We start from the raw sequence: 12,054 nt of genomic DNA, 5'->3' as shown, positions 1-12,054 counted from the left end.
AGAGCAGGGGGGCAGTAGAGAGGTGAACGGGGTGAGGTGTCGCTTGCATCATAGCTGGAAGCTTTGGGTCCAAAGGAGTCAATGGACATAAAAGAAAATGTAATTTTGAACAGAAAGGAAAAATGTAAGAAAACTATGTGTGCTTGAGTAGAATCTATGATTCATAATTAACTAGAAAATACAAACAGCTTTCCCATTTTAAAGAGCCTTTATTGATTGGCTGGGTTTTGCACAACCATATTCTAGAAGAGTAGTGGGTGGGGGACTGACCAACCTAGGAAGAAGAGGTGAGGTTTTTATCATTAAGCAGTAAAATTTCTTTTGGCTAAAATTTGTTGTCTCGCTGTGCAGACACCTTGGGCTGAGGCTGGCAGGTAGTAAGATGTCATAAATGTAGGTGACTGTGGGTTTCTCACAGCTCCAAAAATCAGGTGGGAATCTCTTGCTGAATTCTATATTCCTCGAGATAAGTGGATCATTAACTGGGAGTTGGGAATCTTTTTTTCATCTAACTTAATGTTCACTTAATGTGCCTCAAGTTCCCATAATATTCTTGTTAACAGAGCTAGGATGAGTGAGATACAGCGCCTGCCTTTAACGGCATGGTCTGCAGAAGTCTGCCCCTGTGTGCCAGGAAGGGAGATGCCCAAAACCACGGGTATTGGACTGAGACAGCACCAGGACTAAAGCTTGTGGGCAGAAGAGTGGGGAAAGTGGAAATTTACCACCTTGCCCTGGAGGGAACTGACCCTCAGCTGGAGAGGGAGGACCCACCAGGAAGAAACTGAGTAGTTGTCGGCTAAAGTGAATTAGTGGATTGCGTGGAAGACTGGAAGTATGGTGGGAATTCAGCAAAGGGGAACAAGTTTCTTTCTGGCTGGCTGGGGGTAGTTGGGGAAGGCGCTGGGCGGCTGTTGGGCCTCTTGCAGGACCCTTAGAAATGTAGAGAGAGAATGTCTCCCTACCCACCCTGTGTTTTGGTGAGATGAGATCTGACAATTTGCTGCCCTTTTTCATTTCTTGCCAGTTAGACACAGTGCTGGTGATGCCGCTGGGCAGTGGATTTCCAGTTGCGATGTTTTGTGTGCTGTCCTCTAGAGCTTAACCAGGAGCTCAAGTGGGTCAAGCGTATGCCACTGCCAGGAGGCCAGCCTGCACTGGGGAGCAGAGCAGCGGGCTGGCGGCACACCGCTGTGTCTACTGTTTCCATCGTAGGCAGGGAGTCTCCAAGAGTGGTGGTCAGGGAGGGGTGTAAATGTGAATAAAAAGCATCATTCCTCCGGACCCTCCCCCCAACGCCCACCAACCTACTGCCCCATCATCTGTGCTGAAAGACCTAAATCTCTTTAATTCTCAAGAAATGAAAAAACCGGGTCCTACAATTTCATTTCATGATTTATGTTTTTCTAGGGCTTGTTCTGTGCTGATTTAAACTTTGGGTTTTTTTTTTGTTTTTTTTTTTTTAATGGAGGTGATTAGATAAATTTTTATGAGGCTGTTCTCCCAAGGTTATCAGACCTGCTATTCTGATACTGTGATTTCCTTTCTAATTTAAACACTGACTCTATAGCAAAACCCAAAAGCATGTTTATTGGAAACTTGGTTCCTTAAGTGGAGAGAAAAGCTAAATTGATTAACCAAGTAGGATAATAAAACCTGAGGACAGTAGTAGTATCAGAGTGTTAAAACATGAATCTTCAGGAGTCATGATGGTTATAGTGAAGGTTTTCAGAGACTGGCTTTGTACTCTGGAAGGTTAATGCCCAGTAGGAGGCCTGCATACACCGGAGGTAATGAGGTACCCATTAGGCCTCTCCTGTCAGTGTTTGTCCAGAGCTGCAAGTTTGGGAGAGCCAAGAGACACACCAGATGCCCACACAGTAATTCCGTGTGGTTTGGCTGCTAACATCTGCATGTGTGCCTAACATCGGGTGTGCCTTGTAGCTGCCTCCCTTGACTGTGCCCACCGGCGCGCACCCCACCCCCGTTCCGGCAGGCTTAGCTCCCTGGTTGGTTGCATTAAGAGGCTTGTATGATGGGAGACTTCATTTGACATTGTAACGTCCCTAGGTGCTTTTAATGACTTCGAAAGAAAGAATGGGGATACTAGTTCTTGGCTTTCTCTGCTCAGTAATGCCCTGAAGTCACAACTTTATTGTAGAAATTAAATTCTGTCCTTTTTGGATTAATACAGCCTGATGTTTGAGACATTATTATAGGGCAAATTAAGTGTTCAGATTTCAGATGGCATTTCTCTGAGAAAGGGCATAGCATGGCTTTAGCGTAGTATGTCTCAGGCCCTTAATGGGAGTCTAGGCCTGTTAAGTTTAGCTTTAATTTTTTAAAAAGGTTTATCTTTTATTTTTTAAGTCATCTCTATACCCACCGTGGGGCTTCAACTCATGGCCCTGAGCTTAAGAGTCACATAGTTGGTGATTGACCCAGCAGGGCACCCCTTTATCTTAAGTTTTAATACAGATTTTATGCTGTATCCAATAATATGTCTGATTTTTAAAAAATATAAACACACTTTGTCTCCCAAATTTTTGAGTACTATTAATTTTCCAAAAACTGCATTTTGTTTGTCCTTAGCTTCCCTAAGATCCCTGAGGGCTCCCTTGTCACCCTACCATGTGTCCCTGGAGCTGTCCATTCCCCAGCTTGAGAAGGGGAGCATCTGAATGCCAGTCCCACCCTCTGTACTTGGGCAGGCTGTTGGTTCTCTCTGCATAGGTTTCTCCATCTATAAAATGGGGTAGAAAGCATCATGCACATCATATGCTTGTTATTAGTGAAATGGACAATAAAGCATTCTACTGATGTTAATTTTTTTTTTTTTAGAGAGGGAGGGGGAGAGAGAGAAGAGAGAGAATCTTCAGCAGGCTTCCCCCCGCCCCCACCGCCACCCCTGTGCAGAGCCTGATGCAGGGCTTGATCTCATGACCCTGAGATCACGACCTGAGGTGAAATCAAGAGTTGTGTTTAACTGACTGAGCCACCCAGGTGCCCCTGATGTTAATTTTCATAACAATAACTACTAATTCATAGGTAATTAAGATGTAGTAAAATAAAAATGTTAAGATCTTAAAATATGAACATAATATGTCCTCGCCTATGGTAGGGACCATAGAGACTTTCTAATTGAATTCCATCTTTTTATATGGGAGGCTTGGAGTTTTGGGGTTAGTGACTGTTCCAAGTCAGGCAAAGCATGGACTGTTCACCCAGACTAGAGTTTTTTCTTTACATTCTTCATTTGTCAAGATTTGCCCCAGGGAAGCTGCTTGGCCTCTACCCCAATTTAAGAGCGTTGGCAATTATTTGATCAACAGACATTTTTTGAGAGCGTAGTCAGGAGCTGTGCTAGATGTCAAAGGCGAACAGTCGGGTTGCTGTATGATGGCCATCCTCAAGGAGCTTCTGGAAGGTGACGAGCCAGAAAGCCTGTGGGTTATGGCACGGTGTGGTAGGTGCTGTGAGGGTAGATCAGAGGTTCTTTTTTTAATTAAATTTTATTATTTATTATTTATTTATTTTAATTTTTTATTTTATTTTATTTTTTTAATAAACATGTATTTTTATCCCCAGGGGTACAGGTCTGTGAATCGCCAGGTTTACACACTTTACAGCACTCACCAAAGCACATACCCTCCCCAATGTCCATAACCCCACCCCCCCTTCTCCCAACCCCCCCTCCCCCCAGCAACCCTCAGTTTATTTTGTAAGATTAAGGGTCACTTATGGTTTGTCTCCCTCCCAATCCCATCTTGTTTCATTGATTCTTCTCCTACCCACTTAACCCCCCATGTTGCATCACCACTTCCTCATATCAGGGAGATCATATGATAGTTGTCTTTCTCTGCTTGACTTATTTTGCTAAGCATGATACGCTCTAGTTCCATCCATGTTGTCGCAAATGGCAAGAATTCATTTCTTTTGATGGCTGCATAGTATTCCATTGTGTATATATACCACATCTTCTTGATCCATTCATCTGTTGATGGATTAAAGATTTTATTTGTCTGTTTGATGGGGGGAGAGAGAGAGAGAGAGAGCAAGTAAGCGGAGCAGCAGGCAGAGGGAGAGAGAGAAGCAGGCTCTCCGCCAAGCAGGGAGCCCGATGCGGGGCCCAACCCCACGACCCTGGAATCATGACCCGAGCTGAAGGCTACTGCTCAACCAACTGAGCCACCCAGGCACTCCTAGACCAGAGGTTCTGAGGAAGCATGGGGTGCCGTGTAACTTGGACTGGGGGATTCAGAGGTATTTTCTGGGGAGGACAAGCATGAGCTAAAGCTTGCAGAAGAGGAGAAGCATTGGCTGGAAGAGTTGCATGTCAGAAGGGCCCATCAGTCTGAAGCTGTGCCCCATGGCTGTGCTTCAGGGATGCTCGGGAACAGGGAAGTGGCTGCCGTGGGGGCCGCCTCTGTGCCGACTTGACTTTTGAAGTAAGAATCATTCCCATTTTATAGATGAGAAAAATGAAGGGCAGTAGGCCCACTGGACTCTAGAATTTGTGTTTTCATTACTGTGCTGTGTGGTTAGTTTAAGCTGAATTATAATCCAGTTTTGGATTTTGTTTTTAATTTTGTTTTCTGATTCTAGTGTTTTAGTTTTGCTGCTATGTAGTGCTTTTTAAAGAAATTGTGTATTTCTCCAGCATATGTTTTTCACATGCAGCCTTTACTTTCCTTTAACATCTGTTCTCCTTGTATCGACTTATTTTTCTAGCCGGTATTCCCTCCACTCCTTTCTGTTCTGAGTTTTTTCCTTACGGCAGCAACATTGCATTCAACATCCTTTAACAAATTCCGTTAGGACGTTCTTTACCCTTGCGGTTCAGATGTTTACATCTTGCTGAGTAGCAATCCCAAACCTGATTTACTAATGTGTTTTCTTTCCCCTTTCCCTCTCTTAATTTACATTTAAACTGGTAGTCTAGTAATAATGATAGTATTTAGTCGTTATCTCTTTATACAGTTTCACAAGCATTAGCTTGTTAGCAGTGAACAAGTCCCCGAGGCCTGGTCACTCTGTAGAGAGCTTAATGGTCGCAGCCCAGCACCGTCGCATTTCTGCATCTGGAATGTAATTATAGCTACAAATGACTTACGGGAATATAAGTTAAAGGCAAGGAAGCCTTCTCCAGATTTAGCGAGGAAATGATGTTGTTGAGCATTTTGGGGAAGATTTTATGTGGCTTTTCTGCTAGAACTGCTGTGCAGTTTTGAACACAGAACTGGGGGGGGGGCAGCAGATGGTGATGGCTGGGTTGAGGGGAGGAGGCTTGTTGCATAGCCATCGGTACTCCAGGAAGGGTAGTGAATCCCGGCACCGGGCTGGACTCCGAGGCTGCGAGTCAGGTTTGGAGTGGTAGAGGGTAGGTTCCTTACTTCTTCTTCTTCTTTTTTATTTATTTATTTTTAAAGATTTTATTTATTTATTTGACAGAGAGAGATCAAAAGTAGGCAGAGAGGCAGGCGGAGAGAAAGAAGGAAGCAGGCTCCCGGCCGAGCAGAGAGCCCAATGTGGGGTTGGATCCCAAGACTCCGAGATCATGACCTGAGCCAAAGGCAGAGGCTTTAACTCACTGAGCCACCCAGGTGCCCCGGATTCCTTACTTCTTAACCTGAGTTGGACTTTGTGGATACATGCCATGGCATTGGAGAGCAAAGACCTCATGATTCTGGAGCCTGCTCTGCCTTCTTTAGACCAAGGAATGTTCTGGTACATCTTGGATGGGTCTCTAGTGTTGAGATGACAAGCTCCTCAAAGACATGGCACGTCATCATATTTTCAGTTTGGCCTAAGATGTGCTCAGTAAAAATGAGACCAAAAAAAATTTTTTTTAAAGATTTCATTTATTTATTTGACAGAGATCACAAGTAGACAGAGGCAAGCAGCAAGAGAGAGGGGAGCAGGCTCCCCGCCAAGCAGAAAGCCCGATGCAAGCCAGGCGCAGGGCTCGATCCCAGGACCCTGAGACCATGACCTGAGCCGAAGGCAGAGGTTTAACCCTCTGAGCCACCCAGGTGCCCCAAAATGAGACAAATTTATGTATGAAATGAGTATGGGTTTGAAATCAGACTCAATTTAAATTCTGGTCCTTCCTTTAGCTAACTACGATGGTATGTTATTTACCCTTTCTGAACCTCAATTTTTCTCATTGATGAAAAGGTAGTTGTGAGGAATAAAAGTGAAAATATGAGTGAATGTGAGAACCTAGCATATCATAAGTGGCAATTCCTCTCCCTCTTTGCTTCCTGAGTGATTTCCCAAAAGGAAAACATGCCTTGTTAGCAAGATGAATGACAGGGGGGCGCCTGGGTGGCTCAGTGGGTTAAGCCGCTGCCTTCGGCTCAGGTCATGATCTCAGGGTCCTGGGATCGAGTCCCACATCGGGCTCTCTGCTCAGCAGGGGGCCTGCTTCCCTTCCTCTCTCTCTGCCTGCCTCTCTGCCTACTTGTGATCTCTCTCTGTCAAATAAATAAATAAAATCTTTAAAAAAAAAAAAAAAAAGATGAATGACAGGCTCTCTTGGGAGTATGGCTTGGTCCTGAGAGCTGTCCTGCAAGGAAACTGTAGAAGCAGTATATGTATGTATATATATATATATATATATATAGTCCAATGGCTATAAAAAATTATTTGTAATAAAGAATAAAATTATTTTTAAAGATTTTTAAAAATTTATTTATTTGACAGATCACAAGTAGGCAGAGAAGCAGGCAGAGAGAGAGGGGGATGCAGGCTCCCCGCGGAGCAGAGAGCCCGAAGGGGGCTCGATCCCAGGACCCTGAGATCATGACCTGACCGAAGGCAGAGGCTTTAACCCACTGAGCCACCAAGGCGCCCCAAGAGTAAAATTATTTTTAGAAAAAGAATTTTTGCATGTGATGATTTTGATAATATTTGTATTTTAGTATATTATTATTTAGCAGAATAACATTTCATTTCATTCAGTTCATTCTAGTCTCTGTTCAAATGAACACTTCTTTCAGGAGGTCTTCTCTTAACAGAGTTAAAATAGTCCAAGCTGTCACTCTCTAGTCTCTTACCTTACTTTTTAAATTCATAGCAGAAGGGCACCTGGGTGACTTAGTCGTTGGGTGTTTGCCTTTGGCTACGGTCATGATCGCAGGGTCCTGGGATTGAAGTCCACATCAGGCTCCCTGGTTGACGGGGAGCCTGCTTCTCTCTCTCCCACTCCCCCTGCTTGTGCTCCCTCTCTAACTTGTCTCTCCCTATCAAATAAATACATAAAGGCTTTAAAAAATAAATTTTTAGCACAGAAGTTTTGTTTACCATCTTAACCCACGTACTCGGGAAGTGCCTGGTGTGTGGTAGGTGTTCAAGTATTTGTATGGATGAATCAATATACTATAGTCTAACTACATTTTCTTTCATTGAGTTTTTCATGTTATTCACATAACATGCAATTAACCAGTTAAGCATGCAGTTCAGTAGTAGTTAGTGTATTCACGGTGTTGTACAACCACCAGCTTGCTTGAGTTTCAGCACTTTCCATCACCCCGTAAACAGTCCTCAAGCTCACTAAGTAATCATTCCCCATGCTCTTTTCCTCCCAACCCCTGGTAGCCTCTAATCTGCTTTCCGTCTCTATGGATTTGCCTTTTCTGGACATTTCATATAAAAGGGATCATACAACAAGTGATTTTTTTTTAAAGATTTTATTTATTTATTTGACAGAGAGAGATCACAAGTAGGCAGAGAGGCAGGCAGAGAGAGAGAGGAGGAAGCAGGCTCCTTGCTGAGCAGAGAACCGGAAGCGGGGCTCGATCCCAGGACCCTGGGATCATGACCTGAGCCGAAGGCAGCGGCTTAACCCACTGAGCCACCCAGGCGCCCCCAACATGTGATTTTTTTATGTCTAGCTTCTTTCAGTTAGTGTAATGTTTTTGAGGTACAGCTAAATTGTAGCATGTATAAGTATTTTGTTCCTTTTTTATGGCTGAATAATATTCTATTGTGCATGTGCATACCACAAATAATTTATCCATTCATCCACTGATGGCCATTTGGGTTGCTTTCCCCACTTAGCTATTAGGAATAATGTGTTCAGGTTTCTGTGTAGACATGTAGTTTCATTTCTCTTGCATAAAAAACTTAGGAAATGGGATTCCTGGGTCGTACGGTAATTCTGTGTTTATCTTATTCCTGCAAACAATGTACTAGGTTCCAATTTCTGTATATCTTTGCCAACATTTATGTATGAATATATGCATGTATGTGTGTGCATATATATGTACATAAGCTATTCTAGTGGTTGCAAAATGGTATTTTCATTATAATTTTGTGTTTCCTTAATGGCCAGTGATAATTGAACATCTTGTGATTGTGTGTCTTTTTTTGGAATCATGTCTATTCAAACCCTCTTCCCATGTTTTAGTTGGTTTGTTTATCTTTTTGTTGTTGGATGAATTCTTTATATATTTTAGATACTAAACCCTTATTAAGTATGTGGTCGACAAATATTTTCTTCCATTCTGTAGGGTTTTTTTTTTCACATGCTTAATATAATGCCCTTTGATGCACAAAAGTTCTTAATTCTGATAAAGTCCAATTTATTATTATTTTTTCTTTTTGTTGCTTGTGCTTTTGGTATCAAATCTGAGAATCTGTTCCAAATCTGAAGTCATGAAGATTTATCCCTGTATTTTATAGCTTTAGCTCTTACATTTAGGACTTTTTTTTTTTTTTAAAGATTTTATTTATTTTATTTGACAGACAGAGATCACAAGTAAGCAGAGAGGCAGGCAGAGAGAGAGAGAGAGAGAGAGGAGGAAGCAGGCTCCCCGCTGAGCAGAGAGCCCGATGCGGGACTCGATCCCAGGACCCTGAGATCATGACCTGAGCCGAAGGCAGCGGCTTTACCCACTGAGCCACCCAGGCGCCCCACATTTAGGTCTTTGATCCATTTTGAGTTAATTTTTTTTTAAGGTTTTATTTATTTCTTTGACAGCGCAAGTAGGCAGAGAGGCAGGCAGAGAGAGAGAGGGGAAAGCAGACTTGCTGTCGAGCAGAGAGCCCAATGCAGGGCTCCATCCCAGGACCCTGGGATCACGACCCAAGGCAAAGGCGGAGGCTTTAACCCACTGATTCACACAGGCGCCCCTTGAGTTAATATTTATATATAGGGTGAGCTAGGAGGCCCACTTCATTTTTTTGGATGTGGTTATACACTTGTCCTGGCACCATTTGTTGAAGGGACTGTTCTTTTCTCCATTGGATGGTCATGGCACCCTTGTTGGAAATCAGTTGGCCATAGATCTTTGAATTTATTTTTTGTACTCTCAGCTCTGCTCTCTTGATCTGTATGACTGTTCTTGTGCCAGTGGCATACTTTTTGTATTACTGTAGCTTTGTAGAAACTTTTGAGGTAGTATGAGAAGTATTGAGTCTTTCCACTTTCTTTTTCTTTTTTTTTTTAATATTCTATTTTTTTTCTTTTAAGATTTTATTTATTTATTTGACAGAGAGAAATCACAAGTAGATGGAGAGGCAGGCAGAGAGAGAGAGAGGGAAGCAGGCTCCCTGCCAAGCAGAGAGCCCGATGCGGGACTCCATCCCAGGACCCCGAGATCATGACCTGAGCTGAAGGCAGCGGCTTAACCCACTGAGCCACCCAGGCGCCCTATTTTTCTTTTTCAATATTGTTTTGACTACTTGGGACCTCTTGTAGCTTCATATTAATTTGAGGATCAGTTTTTCTCTTTCTGCAAAAAAAGATCACTAGAATTTTGATCAGGATTGAATTGAATCTGCTTTGGGGAGTTGCCGTAACAATAACTAAGTCTCCAGATCCATGACCGCGGAGTATCTTTCCGTTTATTTACATTTTTTTAAAGATTTTATTTATTTATTTGACAGACAGAGATCACAAGTAGGCAGAGAGGCAGACAGAGAGAGAGGGGGAAGCAGGCTCCCCACTGAGCAGAGAGCCCGATGCAGGGCTTGATCCTAAGACCCCAGGACCATGACCTGAGCCAAAGGCAGAGGCTTTAACCCACTGAGCCACCCAGGAGCCCCAACCACTTATTTACATTCTTAATTTCTTTTAGCAAGATTTTGTAATGTCAATGTACAAATCTTTCACCTCCTTGGTTAAAGTTATTCCTAAATATTTTGTTCTTTTGGATATTTTTTACATGGAGTTGTTCCTTAGTCTTCTTTCAGATTATTCATTGCTAATGTATAAAAACACAAGTGATTTTTGTGTGGTGATCATACACCCAGACTTTGCTGAATTTGGTTATTACCTCTGGCAGTTTTCTGGGATTTTCTATATATAGAATCACGTCATGTGCAAATAGGGATAGTTTATCTTTCTTTCCAATTTGAATTTTTTTTTTCTTTTTCTTGAGAGCTTGTTTGGAGGTTCTAGCAGAGGAGCCCAGCTACTCGTATACCCTTGACCGAAGAACGGTCCTCTCCTCTATCGGGAAAGGTCGTCCTCTTCGACTGAGCGCGCAGCTTCAGGAGGGACACACATGGAGCGGTGAGGGAGGAAGGGGACACCCGCCTAGCCAGCCAGATCAGCCGAATCAACCCTGGCGATCAATGGGGTGACAGATGTCGCAGCCAGATCGCCCTCACATACTTTTTTTCTTTTTCTTGACTAATTGCTCTGGCTACTTCTTCTATAGTGTTGAATAGTAGAAGTGAAAGCAGATACCTCTGTCTTGTTCCTGGTCTTAGGAGAAAGTTTGCAGTCTTTCATCATTGATTTTGAAGTTAGGTGTGGGTTTTTTCTTTCTTTCTTTTTTTAATAAATGCCCTTTATCATGTTAAGGAAGTTCCCTTCAATTCCTGCTTGTCTGAGTGTTTTACCATGAAAGAATGTTGAGTTTTGTCAAATGCTTTCTGTGATTATGTGGTTCCCCTCCTTATTCTAGGAGTGTGGTATATTTACATTAATTGATTTTGGTATGTTGAACAGCCTTTGCTTTCCTGGGATAAATCTCATTTTTCCAGGGTGTATCATCCTTTTAATGTTTTGTTGGATTTGATTTGCTAATATATATTTTTTAAAGATTTTATTTATTTATTTGACAGAGATCACAGGTAGGCAGAGAGAGGAGGAAGCAGGCTCCCCGCCGAGCAGAGAACCCCATGCAGGGCTTTATCCCAGGACCCTGAGATCATGGCCTGAGCTGAAGGCAGAGACTTAACCCACTGAGCCACCCAGGTGCCCCGATTTGCTAATATTTTGTTGAGATTTTTACATCCAAGTCATAAGGAATATGGGTTTTTAGTTTTCTTGTGGTATCTTTGTCTGGCTTTTGTATCAGGGTACCAACTGCATTTTAATTGGACATCTGTTTCTTCAGAATTTTGAAAACTGTCCTGTCCTCAGAAGTGTGTGGAAAATTCTAGAAGGATTTTGAAGCAGACAGGATGATGATCATGCCATATACCTCCCTGCTTCCCAATTCCCAATGCACGGCTGCCCTTAATGGCCTATCCTTGGAAAAATCCTGGCTGACAAACTACTGCAACTCTCTGTCTACCAGAGGAGAATGGAGGAGGGGGACACTGTTCTCAGTACCAGGACAGGAGAGAGACGTGCTTGCCATTTTCTGAAAAAGCTACAGATTGGGGCGCCTGTGTGGCTCAGTGGGTTAAAGCCTCTGCCTTTGGCTCAGGTCATGATCCCGGGGTCCTGGGATCGAGCCCCGCATCGGGCTCCCTGCTCATCAGAGAGCCTGCTTCTCTTCTTCTCTCTCTGCCTACGTGTGATCTCTGTCAAATAAATAAATAAAATCTTAAAAAAAAAAAAAAAAAGCTACAGATTGTCCCAGGTAATGATTGCTGAGTAACACTGTCCTAAGCATCAGTGACCTAACACAGCAGTAATCTGTTTTTAGATCTCATGGTCCTGTGAGTTGATCAGGCAGGGTTTAGCTGGGTGATTTTTCTGCTCTGTGTGGCATTGACCGAGGTCACTCACTGGTATTTATCTGGCATCCAACATGGCTGGATGGTTGGAAGGCCTGGCTTAGTGGTTCTTCCCTTTCCATGTACCCTCAGGGC

General features: G+C 43.1%; 1 protein-coding gene across 13 annotated transcripts in view; it reads left to right on the top strand.

Moving 5' to 3' along the window:
• TRAF3 (TNF receptor associated factor 3) overlaps nt 1-12,054 on the top strand; it is a 119,126-nt gene that overhangs the window by 3,508 nt on the left and 103,564 nt on the right. For 3 of the 13 annotated variants that reach the window (XM_082737501.1, XM_082737497.1, XM_082737499.1), the window contains exon 2: nt 2,842-3,048. The exons of 9 other annotated variants lie outside the window; for them this stretch is intronic. The gene's annotated coding sequence lies outside the window, so the exon portion shown is untranslated. The remainder of the gene's footprint in view (nt 1-2,841; nt 3,049-12,054) is intronic. One more of the 13 variants, XM_082737498.1, reaches the window with a different exon arrangement.

This window comes from Mustela nivalis (genome assembly GCF_964662115.1).
Source record: "Mustela nivalis genome assembly, chromosome: 6".
NCBI classification, from domain to species: Eukaryota; Metazoa; Chordata; class Mammalia; order Carnivora; family Mustelidae; genus Mustela; species Mustela nivalis.
Note: the sequence above shows the minus strand (reverse complement) of the source record. Positions and strands in the feature narration are given on the sequence as shown.